The 14,887-nt window shown below is 37.2% G+C and overlaps 1 protein-coding gene across 3 annotated transcripts in view; it reads right to left on the reverse strand.

Annotated features, from left to right (window-relative positions):
- LOC149566736 (U3 containing 90S pre-ribosomal complex subunit) overlaps positions 1-14,887 on the reverse strand; it is a 209,908-nt gene that overhangs the window by 42,546 nt on the left and 152,475 nt on the right. The window lies entirely within an intron of this gene.

Below are 14,887 nucleotides of genomic sequence, written 5' to 3' on the forward strand. Positions count from 1 at the left end.
AATTGGTGTTGGCTGGGTAGAGTTGGTGTTGGATGTCTCACCTCTTCCCTATTAGTATGATTCAATGATTTGGATTTTGGTACCTCTGCTACTCCATATATTCAATTTTCTCTGTCTACCATATACTGTTCGCTGTCATAATACCATTCTCCCCCCTTTATTTTTTTTCCTTATTGGCACCCCCACCCCAAAAGTTCCACTAATGTTTTATATATCTTTCCTGAACAGTCGTGACTGTTCTTTGAGTCCCTAATAATATAGATTAATTATTAATTAATATAATTATACTATAGCATGTTAATACCTTGATTATTAATTAATATTATGTTTATTTAATAATAATATTATTTAATAACATGTTTTTTTTATAATAATAATTTACAAATAATCATATATTTGATGTTCTTATTAGTGTAATATTTTATATTATTAATAATATAATATATAATGACTTATATAATAATATTTTATATCTTATCTTTTTTCTTATTATTTTAATTATATAATTTATTACTTATACTATTTTATCAATTTATTTATTAAATTCTACTATAAGAAATTAGGGGACATGACAAGTATCACTTGATTCATCTTTATCCACATGAAAATGTGAAGATGTATAATTGCTGATTTAAAAATCAAAATTCTCGCAGTTGACTTCTTGTAGGTCCTTAATGTCTTATTTGGCACAATGTGCCTCATATGGATAAGGTGAAGTGGAAGTACTATTTTCACCCTCATTCTCACCAAGCGTATGAATCCCTGCTACCATGAGCACGATTTGCTTGGCTTTAGACTTAAGACCATGTTCCATGGAAGTAGCTGTCATAGAAATCTGATTTTCAGTTTGATACAAGTGTGGAGTTTTTGCAAATTCTGAACTTCGATGCTGATATAGTGCCTTTGGACTTGCTCAAGATGGTCTTTAAATATACCAGATCTTATATCAAGTGTTCTAGTTATGATGTATATTTCTGATAAATATTTATTTCTGCTATGACTCATAGAAGGCAGTAAATGCTAAAGGAGCAGACTTGTTGTAATTCGTGTGTCCTTTATCCACATTCTTACCCCTTTACTTATATGGCACCCAAGAGGCATGTCCTTAGAAAGGACATGATGTTGTCAGTAAAATTATAAAATAGCCGACGGGTAGATTAGCATATTGTCGGTAATTATTATGTAGCCGACGAATAGAATTAATTATATCCAAATGGGCGCAATGGTTGAGTCACCCCTTCGGAATGGTATATGTACACCGTCCGGAATGGACTTTGGATTATGGATGTAATCATCATGGGAAGCACTATGTAATCTCTTCAGCATATATGCGAATAATAAAAGGAGTACTGCTGTGTTACATGTTCTTGTCTATTGCCTGCATGCATTAAACAATTTACCCCATACGGTAAACATTTGACATCGTTGCCCCACGGACTTGGAACGAAGGCAGAGGAATGAAGACTAATGCCGAATCAACTGAACAAAAATAAGAATAAGCTAAAGGAAAAAGATGAAATACGCACTACACAGAAAATTTTAATTTTGGCACAACAAGCCGAACGCAAATAGAGGTTTCAACAGATTGCCGACGGACACCGAAGCACCGAGGAATTGTTGGAAGAGACTCAACAGCGGTTGAATTTGGGGGAAGAAACAAGGGAGGAATTTCTTAACTTGTATATGCCGAGGTAAGAGAATCCAGACAGAAGGAAATTAACTCGCACAGCTCGGAGTGTCGAGGGAGCACGAGCGTGGAGTGAACTCTTCGTCTGCGATACACTTCCGGAAGGAACAACTTCGCTTGAGGAAAACCCTTTTTTCACCAAGTAATGTGGCTGTTGGAAATAAGACGACTGTCTGAAACAATGCGGGTGTGCAGAACAGCGCGCGTATATAGATCAACGCGGGTGTGCAGAATAGCGCGAGTGTGTAGAACAGTGCGGGTGTGCAAAATAGCGCAAGTACACAATAAGCACCTCCAACTCGAATAGTAATGGCTGGACCAAAGGGAAAATTGTCAAAGTTTGATGGTGATGGAACGGCCGATCCAATCAAACACTGTAAGACATGCGAAACAATTTGGACGGCGAATGGTGTAACTAACATAGATGAATGGGTCCGACAATTTCCAGCAACCCTAAGGGGTGTAGCAATTGATTGGTTTGCCAACGCCGATCCCCAAAAATTAACTTCTTGGGCAACAGTTAAAAAGGAGTTTATCATCGAGTTTCAATTGCTACAAGACGACAATGAGATCGTAGCAGAAATCTACACAACAAAGTAAGGGAAAAATGAGATAGTCCGTGTATATGTCAGAAAACTAAAAGAGTTAATAAATAAAATGGAAAGTAAGCCGACAGATATGCTGAAAAAGAGATGGTTTATTGAAGGACTAAGCACGGAGTTAAGGAAGAAAATGAAGATTGTGCCGCCATCATCATACACCGAAGCATACAATCGGGCGATGGACTTAGAGAGTGAATAGAAAACGAAAAAGAAAAAAAGTAGCTCATTCGACTCAGATGACTCGTCTTCGAAAGAAGATAGTAGTGGTGATGAAAAGGACAGTAAGAAGGTCCGAGCTCTCCAAAAAGATATGATCAGAATAATGAAGGAATTTAAGAATATGACGAAGGGAAATGAGCTATGGTGCACAGAATGCAAGACAGAAGGTCACACAAAGGGGTCCTGTCCAAAAAACCAATTATGTGATATCTATCAGATTATGGGACATTCCACAAAAGAATGACCCTTCAATATGAAAATAAGCGGGCATTAACAAGTGCTCTTGACACAGGAGGCTTCCGTGTCAAGAGGGAGCGGAAACACAAGCAATGATGGTGCCACTTCGGGTGGGTACAAAAATAATAGAAGAGGGCAAAACAACAATACCAACAATAATTATAGGAGCCGTAGCCAAATTCAGTACGATGCAAACGGCCGCCCGATGGTTCAACGTCGAGCATGCAATTTGTGGGGCCACTTTGCACGAAACTGTACATCAGCAAATACACCAAAGTTGTTATGTAGATGGTGCGGTCCTGGAGATTATGAAGATGCCAAGTGCTCGAAATCAAGACTGAATCTGATCAGCATTAGTGCAAACAAAGAAGTCTTAGCAATCACCCTTAAACAAGCAAAACTGTACCCTGACCCGATGAAAGAAAAGAAGAGATTGGAAGAAGTGCAGACGAAAATTGAGAAAGCAACGCAGGAAAAGAAATCACAATTGAAAGACACTACCGATACCTCAACAAGGAACTATGTAGAACAGAACATCATACGGTAGATATTACAAACAGAAGTACCAATCAAAATAAACAATTTGCTACTCACAATTCCTCACCTTCGATCGACACTCACAAACATCGCTCCAATTGCTAAACCACCGACAGAACATGGAAAGGAAAAGGAAAGCGGAGCAAGTACAGCGGACCCAATGCTGCTGACCCTCACATCCGAACGACATCTGATGGTCGTAGAGATGGGCATATTAGGAACGGTCCTTTCAGACACAATTGTGGACGGAGGATCCAGGGTAAACATCCTACCAGAAGATACTTGGAAGAAGTTGGGACAGTTGACGTGGCCACCTACATTTCAATTACTAATGGCAAACCAACACGGCATTAAGCCTCTCGGGATCCTGATGGCACAACCAATGACTATTGGAACACAACCGTTTCTACTCGATTTTGTCATCATTCCGCTGAAGAGGAGAGGATATGATGCCATTCTGAGTCGAGGATAGCTAGTACAAGCAAAGGTTAAGCATGACTACAAGAAGAATACACTATCAATGGAAAGCAAATGACGAAAATTCATTATTGATTTACACACACAAATGGTGGGCGAAGAAGCTATATCGTCTGATTCCGAAGAAGAGGATGAAGGAAAGCAGTGATTGGAACCCAATGAGGAAGCAGTCCTATGGTTGGAAGGTGGATCGACGGACGATGATTTGGACTTGATGAACGGCCTTTTCCACTAGCAAATGGAGGATTATGAGCTCTTTCCGAGCTGTAATATGTTAAGGATCAATGAAGGTGAGAAAGAAGAGGGAAATGAATGTCTGAAGGAATACAAAGAAGCGGAAGAAGGAAAGGCGGTTACGACAAAAGTTGAAGGGAAGAACATACAGTATGAACCCAGAAAAAGGAAAGATTCCACCGTCGGTACACAATAAACGGACCACGCAGAAAGAAAATGTTATGTCGAATCACAAATATAGTAAATGGGTGCTAGCAGCAAGGAAAACACATCATATGGTTTGCACCAGAAACAAAGAGGAAGGGTTTAATAAAAGCTTCAGCAATATCGAGTGAAGGTTCTAAAATCAATAATATAGTTATTGACGGCAAGAAGTGGCAGTCGACAAAATTCATGGTACCGAGTTTCGAGAACAAATTGAGCAATATGGAAAACTTGACGGAGTGATTGTGTAACTTAAATAAACTTGATAAACGACAATTGCAGGCACAATGGGCCACGAAGGTGACACAAAACAAGTGCAAAGCATGGCATGTGAAGGACCTAAAATTGAACAAGTTCCAGCCAGGACAGCTAGTATTGAAGTATAGCGGACAGAACAAAATCAAACCAAGAAAGTTCAAAGTGAAATGGGTTGGACCATACCAAATCCGAGAAGTGGGCAACAACGGAGCAATAAAGCTGTGGACATTGGACGGGCAGGAAATTCTATAAACGGTGAACGGTTCCAAGTTAAAAATATACCATATCAAAGTTGTTCCCCCGTCGACAAACAATGAGGAGCAGTAGTACAAAAGATGGAAATATATATATATTGAAAAAAGGAAAAAAAAATTGAAATAAAAAAGAGAGAAGTTATAAAGACTCCGTATGGACACCATACAACACATTCAAAAACACCATACGATCCCTTCTTTGCACACATCGTATGGCAGGTTGAGGCACCACTCTATGAACACCGTACGGATACATACGGACCCCTTGCACATTCAAGGACAACACCGTACAGCTTCTTTAGTACCACCACAAACCGTACAATGATTTAACGAAACCAGAAGAAGACCGTAAACTGTACGACAATTCAAGGCAAGGACATTACACCATACAGATTCCCAGTGTTATCCTGCATGCACAGTACGGATTCAGGAAAGGGATACGCAGGCACTATACAGAAGGGCGTAGGGGTAATATACCAATCACCATATAGACGGGAGAAGTTAAAATACACCACCATACGAGCATAACATTTGCTAAATGGCAGGACATCAGTTTAAACACCACTGTACGGCCTTAAAGGGCAAATCGTTCAGAAGTAGATTGTCACACCCTATGGTCAACGCAGGAGGAGGTGAGGGAGGCTGTATGGCCCTGCAACAATTAAAAACGTCCATAAAGAGCACAGTAAAAAGCTACAGCACAGGTGAATGATGCAGAGGATGTAGCCGTATAGCAGAAAGAAATAGAGGAAGGAGAAAAAAAAAAAAAAACAAACAAATGATGACAAATAAAAAATGTTCAGAATGAATAATGTATAATGCCCAAGGGAAGGGAAAGGAATAAACAAGTAGTAAAACATAAGCAATTGCCAGAAAGAGTGTGGGATCAAAAGAAAATCACAAAAATAGTGTGTTCCATGGACTTTTGTGTGGGTTTGAGAGTGTTAATTTGGTCTTGGCAGCAGGGGCGTTGCCCCTCGACCCCCAGTCGGTGCAATTATCAGTCGTGGGAAGTGTGACCAATTGATGAGACCTGGAGCTGTTGCAGGCATAGAGTGTCTGTGTACTAGAGGTAGAGAGAGCACTAGAGCAAGCCTTTCAAGAGGGGTGATACGCTTTGAGGCACTTGGAGTTGGTGTTGGACGTGAAGTTGTCTTGGTGGATGCATAGAGAGCTCGAGAGGAGTTGATCATCCAGTTAAAAGCAGTACAGTGATACTTGGCTCAATGTACCTAGGAGTTGGAAGCAAATAAAGCGGCATAGGTGGATATTTTGTAATTGTCGTTCGAAGATGACTTTTCTTTTTGGGGGGATGATGTTGTCGGTAAAATTATAAAATAGCCGATGGATAGATTAGCATGTTGTCGGTAATTATTACGTAGCCAATGAATAGAATTAACTATATCCGAATGGGCGCGACGGTTGTCACCCCTTCGAAATGGTATATGTACATTGTTGGGAATGGACTTTGGATTATGGATGTAATCATCATGGGAAGCACTATGTAATCTCTTCGGCATATATGCGAATAATAAAAGAAGTATTGTTGTGTTACATGTTCTTGTCTGTTGTTTGATGCATTAAACTATTTACCCCATACGGTAAACACATGACTCTTTCGAGGTCAGCCTCTATATAAATTACTAAATATATTGCCAAGATCATCCTCTTCCAGGATTACAATTAGTTAGCAAGTAAACTAACTATAACTATGCAATTAGAATATTTTAAAAGCTCCCAAGGAAGGTGCCGATTTGGTTAAACATATAAGGTTATTTAAGAGGTATATCCTTTCTAAGGATATTCATGCTTTACTAGATCTGTATGATTTGTAGTTCAGAACAATATGATATCAGAGTTATATAGAATTAACAATCCTTAACTTGATAATCATATTGAGAGATAACATATCTAGCACCATCAATTAAGATGAATAAGCATAGATTGATACTCTAAATCTATCTGAATCTTCTAAGCATGTGGTATCATTGAACACATGATACTATCATATTACTATACATGTGATATGACTTATCACTTGTGATAACAGTGTTGCATGGAATGCAATATACAAGATAAAATTCGGAGAGTGATTAAATTCTTCTTTTATCCAAGTTGTGACTCATAGGTACTAGCAGACCTATATCACAATATGATCCTGAGATAAGATCTACCAGTATACAGGATAAAATTTGGAGAATGATTAAATTCTTCCTTTATCCAAGTTGTGACTCATAGGCATATAAATGTCTACATAACAATGTGATCTTGAACTCATCCAGATCTGACAGTAGTTCTCTACTGTCTAGTACATTATCTTAGCAATCATCATCACTCATAATGTCTTTTATACAAGTGTTCATTATCTCGGAAATCATCACCTCTTAGATAATGAATACAAATGTATTATAATTCAACCATACCAAGTCTTTTTCTAAAGTGATCTATCTTCACTCAAGAGAGAGATTTGGTAAGAATCTCTGTTGTCTGATCTACTTGCTGTTTGATTATTCACTATGTCATATTACTATACATGTGATATGACTATACAAATGGTGAAGCGCATAATAGTCAATAGCCTGACAATAATAATTTTAACACAATTATTTTATTAATAATTAAAAAATACAAATGTATTATAATTCAACCATAACAAGTCTTTTTCTGAAGTGATCTATCTTCACTCGAGAGAGAAGTTTGGTAAGAATATATGTTGTCTGATCTGCTTGCTGTCTGATTATTCACTATGTCATATTACTATACATGTGATATGACTTATCACTTGTGAGAACAATGTTGCATGGAATGCAATATACAGGATAAAATCCGAAGAGTGATTAAATTCTTCGTTTATCCAAGTTGTGACTCATAGATACTGGCAGACCTATATCACAATATGATCCTGAGTTAAGATCTACCAATATACAAGATAAACTCTGGAGAATAATTAACTTCTTCATTTATCCAAATAGTGACTCATAGACATAGAAATGTCTACATCACAATATGATCTTAAACTCATTTAGATCTGACAATAGTTCTCTACTGTTCAACACATTATCTAACAGATCGTCATCTCTCATAATGTCTTATATACAAGTGTTCGTTATCTTAGAGATCGTCACCTCTTAGATAATGAATACAAATGGTGAAGCCCATAACAATCAATAGCCTAACAAAAGTTATTTTAATAATAATTTAAAGAATACAAATGTTTTACAATTCAACCATACCAAGTCTTTTCCTTAAGTGATCTATCCTCACTCAAGAGAGAGGTTTGGTAAGAATATTTGTTGTCTAGACTGCAGTGCAAATGTACTCTAATTTTACAGTATGCCTATCTACCATATCTCTTACATAATGGTAAGGAATTTCAATATGCTTGGACCTGTCATGAAAAACTGGATTCATAGAAAGCTTGATGGAACTCTGATTATCATAGTGAATAATAGTGGGATTCAAGGGTTGACCAAATAATCCCACAAATAACTTTCTAAGCCAAACTGCTTCCTGAGAGGCCATTGTTGTTGCAATGTATTCAACTTTTGTGGAACTCTATGCTACTGATCTCTGCTTTCTACATATCCATGATATCATCGCTGAGCCTAAACTGAGACAACATCCAGAAGTGCTTTTCCTATCAGTAACACTTCTAGCCCAATCTAAGTTTGTGAACCCATGTAAGTCCAAATCAACTTTCTCATACTTGAGCCCAAGGTAAAGAGTGCCTTGTATCTCATGATGTGTTTGACTACACCTAGGTGAATCTCCTTTGGTTCACACATAAATTGACTTAAGGCACTAACAACATAGCAAATATCAAGTCTTGTATTTACCAAGTACGTTAGGGACCCAATCATCTGTCTGTAAAGAGTAGAATCTATGGAAGGTGATTCTGCTGCTACTTACTTAAGTTTGTGTAGATTAGTCTCCATCGGAGAAGACATAGGTCTGTTGTTCCACATTCCACATCTCTTCAAGATGTCTAAGGTACACTTTCCTTGATTAAGTATGACGTTGTCAGAGTTCTGCCACACATCCAGTCCTAAGAAGTAATGAAAGAGTCCTAAATCTTTGACATCAAATTCTTTGATTAGATCTTTCTTGCATTGATCTATAAGATGATCATCACCTATTATTAGTAAATGATCAACATATAGTATCAAAATTATCATATCATCTTTATTGCTTTTATAATAGAGATTTGGATCAGCTTCATTCTTAGAGAATCCTAAACTGATGAGATATGTATCAATTCTTTCATACCAAGCCCTGGGAGCCTATTTAAGCCCATAGAGAGCTTTCTTGAGTCTGCAAACAAAGAATTTAGAATTATGAGTTTCAAATCCTTCAGGTTGTTTCAAATATACCTCTTTTGTAATCTTTCCATTCAGAAATGTTTTCACATCGATTTGATGTACTTTCCATCCCTTCGATGCTGCAATAGCTAGGATTGCTCTTATGGAGGTGAATCTGGCAACTGGAGCAAAGGTTTCTTCATAATCAATTCCCTCCTTCTGAGAGAATCCTTTAGCTATGAATCTGACTTTATATTTTTCAATGCTACTGTCAGCAACATACTTGATTTAAAATATCCACTTAGAACTATTTCCCAAACATCATTTTTAATAATGGATTGGTATTCTTCCGTCATGGAATCCTTCCAAGCTATATGTTTAATAGCATCTGAAACATTGGTTGGTTCTAATTTAGATAAATCACTCATGTTTGTTGCATAACTAGAAAATCTTTTGGGTCGTTTGCTTTCTTTGAAAGTTCCAAATGGTGCAGTGAAGTCTTGTGCTTCCTCTACAGTCTTAATAGCCAAAATGTTCTTTTCTTAGGATTTTGAGTTTCCTCAAGATCAAGATTTTGAATTTCACCTTCAATTTCTTCAATGTTCGTCTTCTGAAACTTAGATTCATGACTTTCTTCAAAACTAAGTATATGTATAGGATCTTCTGAACTTAGGGCTCGTTTGAATGCTAAATCTTCTTCAAATATTACATCCCTACTAAGTTCAATGTTTTTCTGACCAGGTATGAAAACTCTATATGCTTTGAATGTTTCAATATACCCGACAAAAATACCTTTCCTCCCAGAGGGTTCTAACTTAGTTCTCTTTTCCTTTGGAACATGTATGTATACTAGGAACCCAAATATCCTAAGATGACTTATATTTGGTTTAACCTTAGAAAAGACTTCTTCAGGAGTTTTATCTCTATGGTGGGAGTGAGGACTCCTGTTCTAAATATAGATAGCAGTACATGAGGCTTCTGCCCAAAGATAATATTCTAAATTTTGATCAAATATCATAGCTCTTGTTGCTTCTATAATTGTTCTATTCTTCCATTCTACTACCCCATTTTGATGTGAGTTATAAGGAACAATATACTCCCTCTTAAGTCCTGCTTCTTTACAAAAAACTTTAAACAAATCTTTAAGTATATTCCCCTCCATTATCAATCCTAAGAGTTTTAATTTTGTGTCCTGATAGGTTTTCAGTTAGGGATTTGAATTCTTTAAATCTCTTAAGGATTTCAGCTGTTTCTTTACATTTTAAGAAGTAAATCCATGTTTTCCTAGAGATATCATCTATAAAAAGTATATAGTGCAAGAATCCTCCAAGAGAAGGAATAGACATAAGTCCACATAAATCTGAGTGGACTAATTCTAAAACATTGTTAGTTTTTTTGGTGCTATCTTGAAATGTACTTTTCGTGTTCTTAGCTAGAGTGCATCCTTGGTGCAAGGAGGAAAGAAATAACTAGGGCCAAGGGTACACCCAGCTATCCAAACCACCTTGCAAAGTAAACACAATGGAAGAAAACCACAAAGAATAACACCAAGGAGAGAGAACAAAAATACTTTATTGATTCATTAAGTACTCAACATACATGCCCAGTTGTAAGGCCTTCTAGGTTAAGACCAGATACAAAATACAACTTCCAGATCCATGATCCAGCTTCAAATTCGTATTTCCAGACACATGCATTCCACCTTCAAAACCCTCTCAGTTCTACAAGTTCTACTCACAATTCTACCTTTAACCTAAGCCTAAATACCCTATTTATACTTGCCAAACAGCTCATAGAAGATTCTAGAACATTACATAACAGAAAGGCCGACCTCAAAATGGTCAACACTCATCCCTAAACAATATTTTATCATTAAATTCACAATCGAAATGAAATACACAAGTTGGCTCCCACTAAGAACCAAAATACAGACAACTCGGCTAAAGAAGGAACTGAGCATCAGCAAATAACTGGCTCACTCGGCATATGAAAGAACACTCGGCCAATACTGGATAACTTGGCACATACTGGATAGCTCGGCACACACTGGAACTTGGTAGCAACTGGTAGTCAACAGTAACTGAAAACTAGAACTCGCAAGCAACTGGAACAATGAACAAAAAGTGCAGGATTACAAGGCAACCCAGGATGCTCCTACATCAGACAACCAGGGTTGAAAGAAACGATTCTCCTGAATCATGCAAGTGTCACAACCTGAGCTGAATCCAACTCAGATTGAGAAATCTATGTAGCATCTTCAACTAGTCTGTTCTTCCACTTCAACAAATACTCATAGTCATCAGTCATTACCAGCTTCTACTATCACCCGGTCATTACCACCAAAACTCTGTCCTCTAGGAATTATAGCAAAACAAACTTGGTTCCTTTTCATTTCTTTTTCAAATTGTTTCCCATTGACCATGCAAATTTTCACAATAGTACAATAATACAATTAACCTCACCTGGACTCTCAATCAAAGGCAACAATATTTGTTTTTTTCCATTTACCCAAAGAGTATATTGATTCAATCTTCCATCATGTATAGCATATCTATCATATTGCCAAGGTCTACCCAACAAATATGACAACAATCCATAGACATAATATCACATAGAACTTCATCAAAGTAATGTCCAATCTTGAACTTCACAATACATTGTTCACTTACCAATATCTTATGCTCACCGTTTATCCATGAAACATGATAGGGTTTAGGATGCTTCAGCCTCTGCAATTGCAACTTTGTAACTAGCTCTTCTGATGCCAAATTTATAGAACTTCCACTGTCAATGATTACCTTGCAACATTTTCTAGCCATCTTACATTTGGTTTTGAAAAGATTTCTCCTAAGGACAGGTTCCTCATCGCTTCCCTTATTACATAAGGTTCTTCTCACCATAAGATTTTCTCCAGCCTCAGGTCCACTTGGTGAACCCTTGGTCTCTCCTTGAATTACAACATTTCTACTACCTTGCCCACTTTCAGAGGATCTACATTGAAAGGATCTATGCCCTTCTTTACCACATTTGAAACAATTACCACAAAATCCACCTCTAGAATAAGAATTACCTCTCCCTCGGTATGAAGCACCACCTTCTCGGTAAGAATCGCCACCTTTCCACTCAGTCTTGCCTTTGTCATCATTCTTCCATTCAAATTTGCCCTTATCTTGTATAGAATTGTCAAATCTGCCACCTTCTCCATAAGATCTACCTCTACCTCTCTGGAATCTACTACCTCTACCTCTTTGCCTTTGTTCATGCCTCTTTGTCAAGATCTCTTCAGCTTTCAAGGCATATTGGTATGCTTCCTCCACACTTCCCAATTTCACAAAACTTATCTCATCTTGAATTCCAGATCTCAATCCATTTATGTACCTTGCAATTTTCTCAACATCATCATCCACGTCCAAATCTAATGTCCAATCTATAGAATTCCTCAGTATACTCCTTTACAGTCATGTCTCTTTGTCTCAAATTTTTCATCTTTCTCAACAAGCTAACTTGGTAATCAGCAGGAAGGAATTTGTTCTTAACCTTGTTCACCATTTTCACCCAAGTTCTGATCTTCTCCTTTCCTCTCCTTTGTCTATCAGTTTGCAAATGCTCCCACCATAGTGAGGCATGTCTTTTCAACCTAGTAACTGCAATCTTCACCTTCCTATTATCAAGAGTCTTCTCATACTCAAAGAACTTCTCCATTTCAAAGATCTAATCTAACATAGCATTGGCATCCAATTTTCCATCATAAGGAACAACTTCTACTGCAAGCTTTGAATTTGCCTGAGACAATACTTTCAACAATCTTGCCTCATCTTGATCTTCTTCAGGTTCTAGATTAGAGTTTGGTGCCACTGCTTCATCATCACTCACATCATCAAGTTGCACTCCTCTCCTCTAGGCTGTCTCTACAGCATCTAATCTGGCTACAATCTGCCTCAATGTATCTAATATTGCATTATTAGCATTTCCTCTACCTCAAACCATCTTTACAAATCAGGTTCCTACAAGATTGTAACCCTCTATAAGTTGTAGGTCAAATCCTTAGATCTGCTACCCCACAACCAAATTCACTTACAATCCAAACTCCACAAGGATGAACCTTGAACTCTAATACCACGTGGTGCAAGGAGGAAAGAAATAACTAGGGCCAAGGGCACACCCAGCTATCCAAACTACTTTGCAAAGTAAACACAATGAAAGCAAACAATAGTGAATAACACCAAGGAGAGAGAGAACAAAAATACTTTATTGATTCATCAAGTAATCAACATACGTGCCTAGCTGTAAGGCCTTTTGGGTTATAGCCAGATACAAAATACAACTTCCAGATCCATGATCCAGCTTCAAATTCGCATTTTCAGACACATATGCATTCCACCTTCAAAACCTCTTAGTTCTACAAGTCTTGCTCACACTTCTACCTCTAACCTAAGCCTAAATACCTTGTTTATACTTGCCAAAACGGCTTACAGAAGATTCTAGAACATTACATAACAGAAAGGTCGACCTCAAAATGGTCAACACTCATCCCTAAATAAGATCCTCTCATTAAATTCATGATCAAAATTAAATACGCAAGTTGGCTCCCACTAAGAACCAAAACACAGACAACTTGGCTAAAGAAGGAACTGAGCATCAACAAATAATAGGCTCACTCGGCACATGAAGGAACACTCGACTAATACTAGATAACTCGGTAGATACTAGATAGCTCGACACACACTAGAACTCGGCAACAATTGACACTCGGCAGTAATTGAAACTGGAACTCGGTAGGAACTAACACAATGAGCAAAAAGTGTAGGATTACAAGGCAACCCAAGATGCTCCTACATCAATCCTTTGCATGTGCTTGAATGTTCTTTATTCAACTTAGGTAAACCAATAACCATCTTCTCCATATTCAATAAGGCTGTGAAGTTTAGATGTCCTAACCTTCTATGCAACAATTCGTTTATATCAGCAGCTTCATGAATTAAGGCTTGAATAGGTTCTATATTTAATTCATACAAGTATCCCTTTCTTTGACCAATCAACTTTGATTTCTTAAATGAAGAGTCATTAGACCACGTTATTACTTTACTATCCATGAATGCAACATTATGTCCATCATCTTCAAGTGCTTTAATAGAGATTAGATTCCTCTTGATTCTTGGTACATAGAGTATTCTTTTGAGATGGAGAGAAATACGTGACTTCCGTTTCAAAATGCAGTTTCCAATTCCTTTTACAAGATGAGTGGAGTTATCACCTATAATAACTTTGTCATTAACTTCTTCTAATATTGAGTATCGTACTTCTTTGTATTCTGTAATGTGTCGAGATGATCCACTATCAATTACCATCCTTTTCTTGATACTTCATTTGATAATGCTAAATACAATACATGTTTCTCAGAATCATAGTTTTCCTCTTTCCTAGTAATGTTTGTACAGTTTACTTGCTGCTTCATATTCTCAGGGCAATTAGATTTATAGTGTCCAAATTTTTCACATTTGAAGCATTTTATTTTGGATAAATCTCTCTTAGGTTTGTCATTTCTTTGATTACCCTTCTTCTTCTTGAAGTTCATCTTCTTACTTTTATTGTAATTTGTGTTGAGAACATGAAGTTCTTCATCTTTGGTTTTCAATTTTCCTCTTTTCTTGAGTTGCCTAGATTCTTCTTGAAGGCAATCTCCTTTAAGTCTATTAAAGTCTGGAAGTTTGTCTCTAGCACTTACTCCTTGTGAGAATATTTCTCATGAATCTGATAATCCATCTATTGCCATTATGGTTAATTCTTCATCATCAATCATGTACCCAATGCTTGTAAGAGTTCATCACTTAGACTAGCCACCCTTGGGAAGTATGAATTAATAGATTCTCCCTTCCTTAT

Source organism: Cupressus sempervirens, chromosome 3 (assembly GCF_028749045.1).
Source record: "Cupressus sempervirens isolate cs-2001-9-10 chromosome 3, ASM2874904v1, whole genome shotgun sequence".
Taxonomy (NCBI): Eukaryota; Viridiplantae; Streptophyta; class Pinopsida; order Cupressales; family Cupressaceae; genus Cupressus; species Cupressus sempervirens.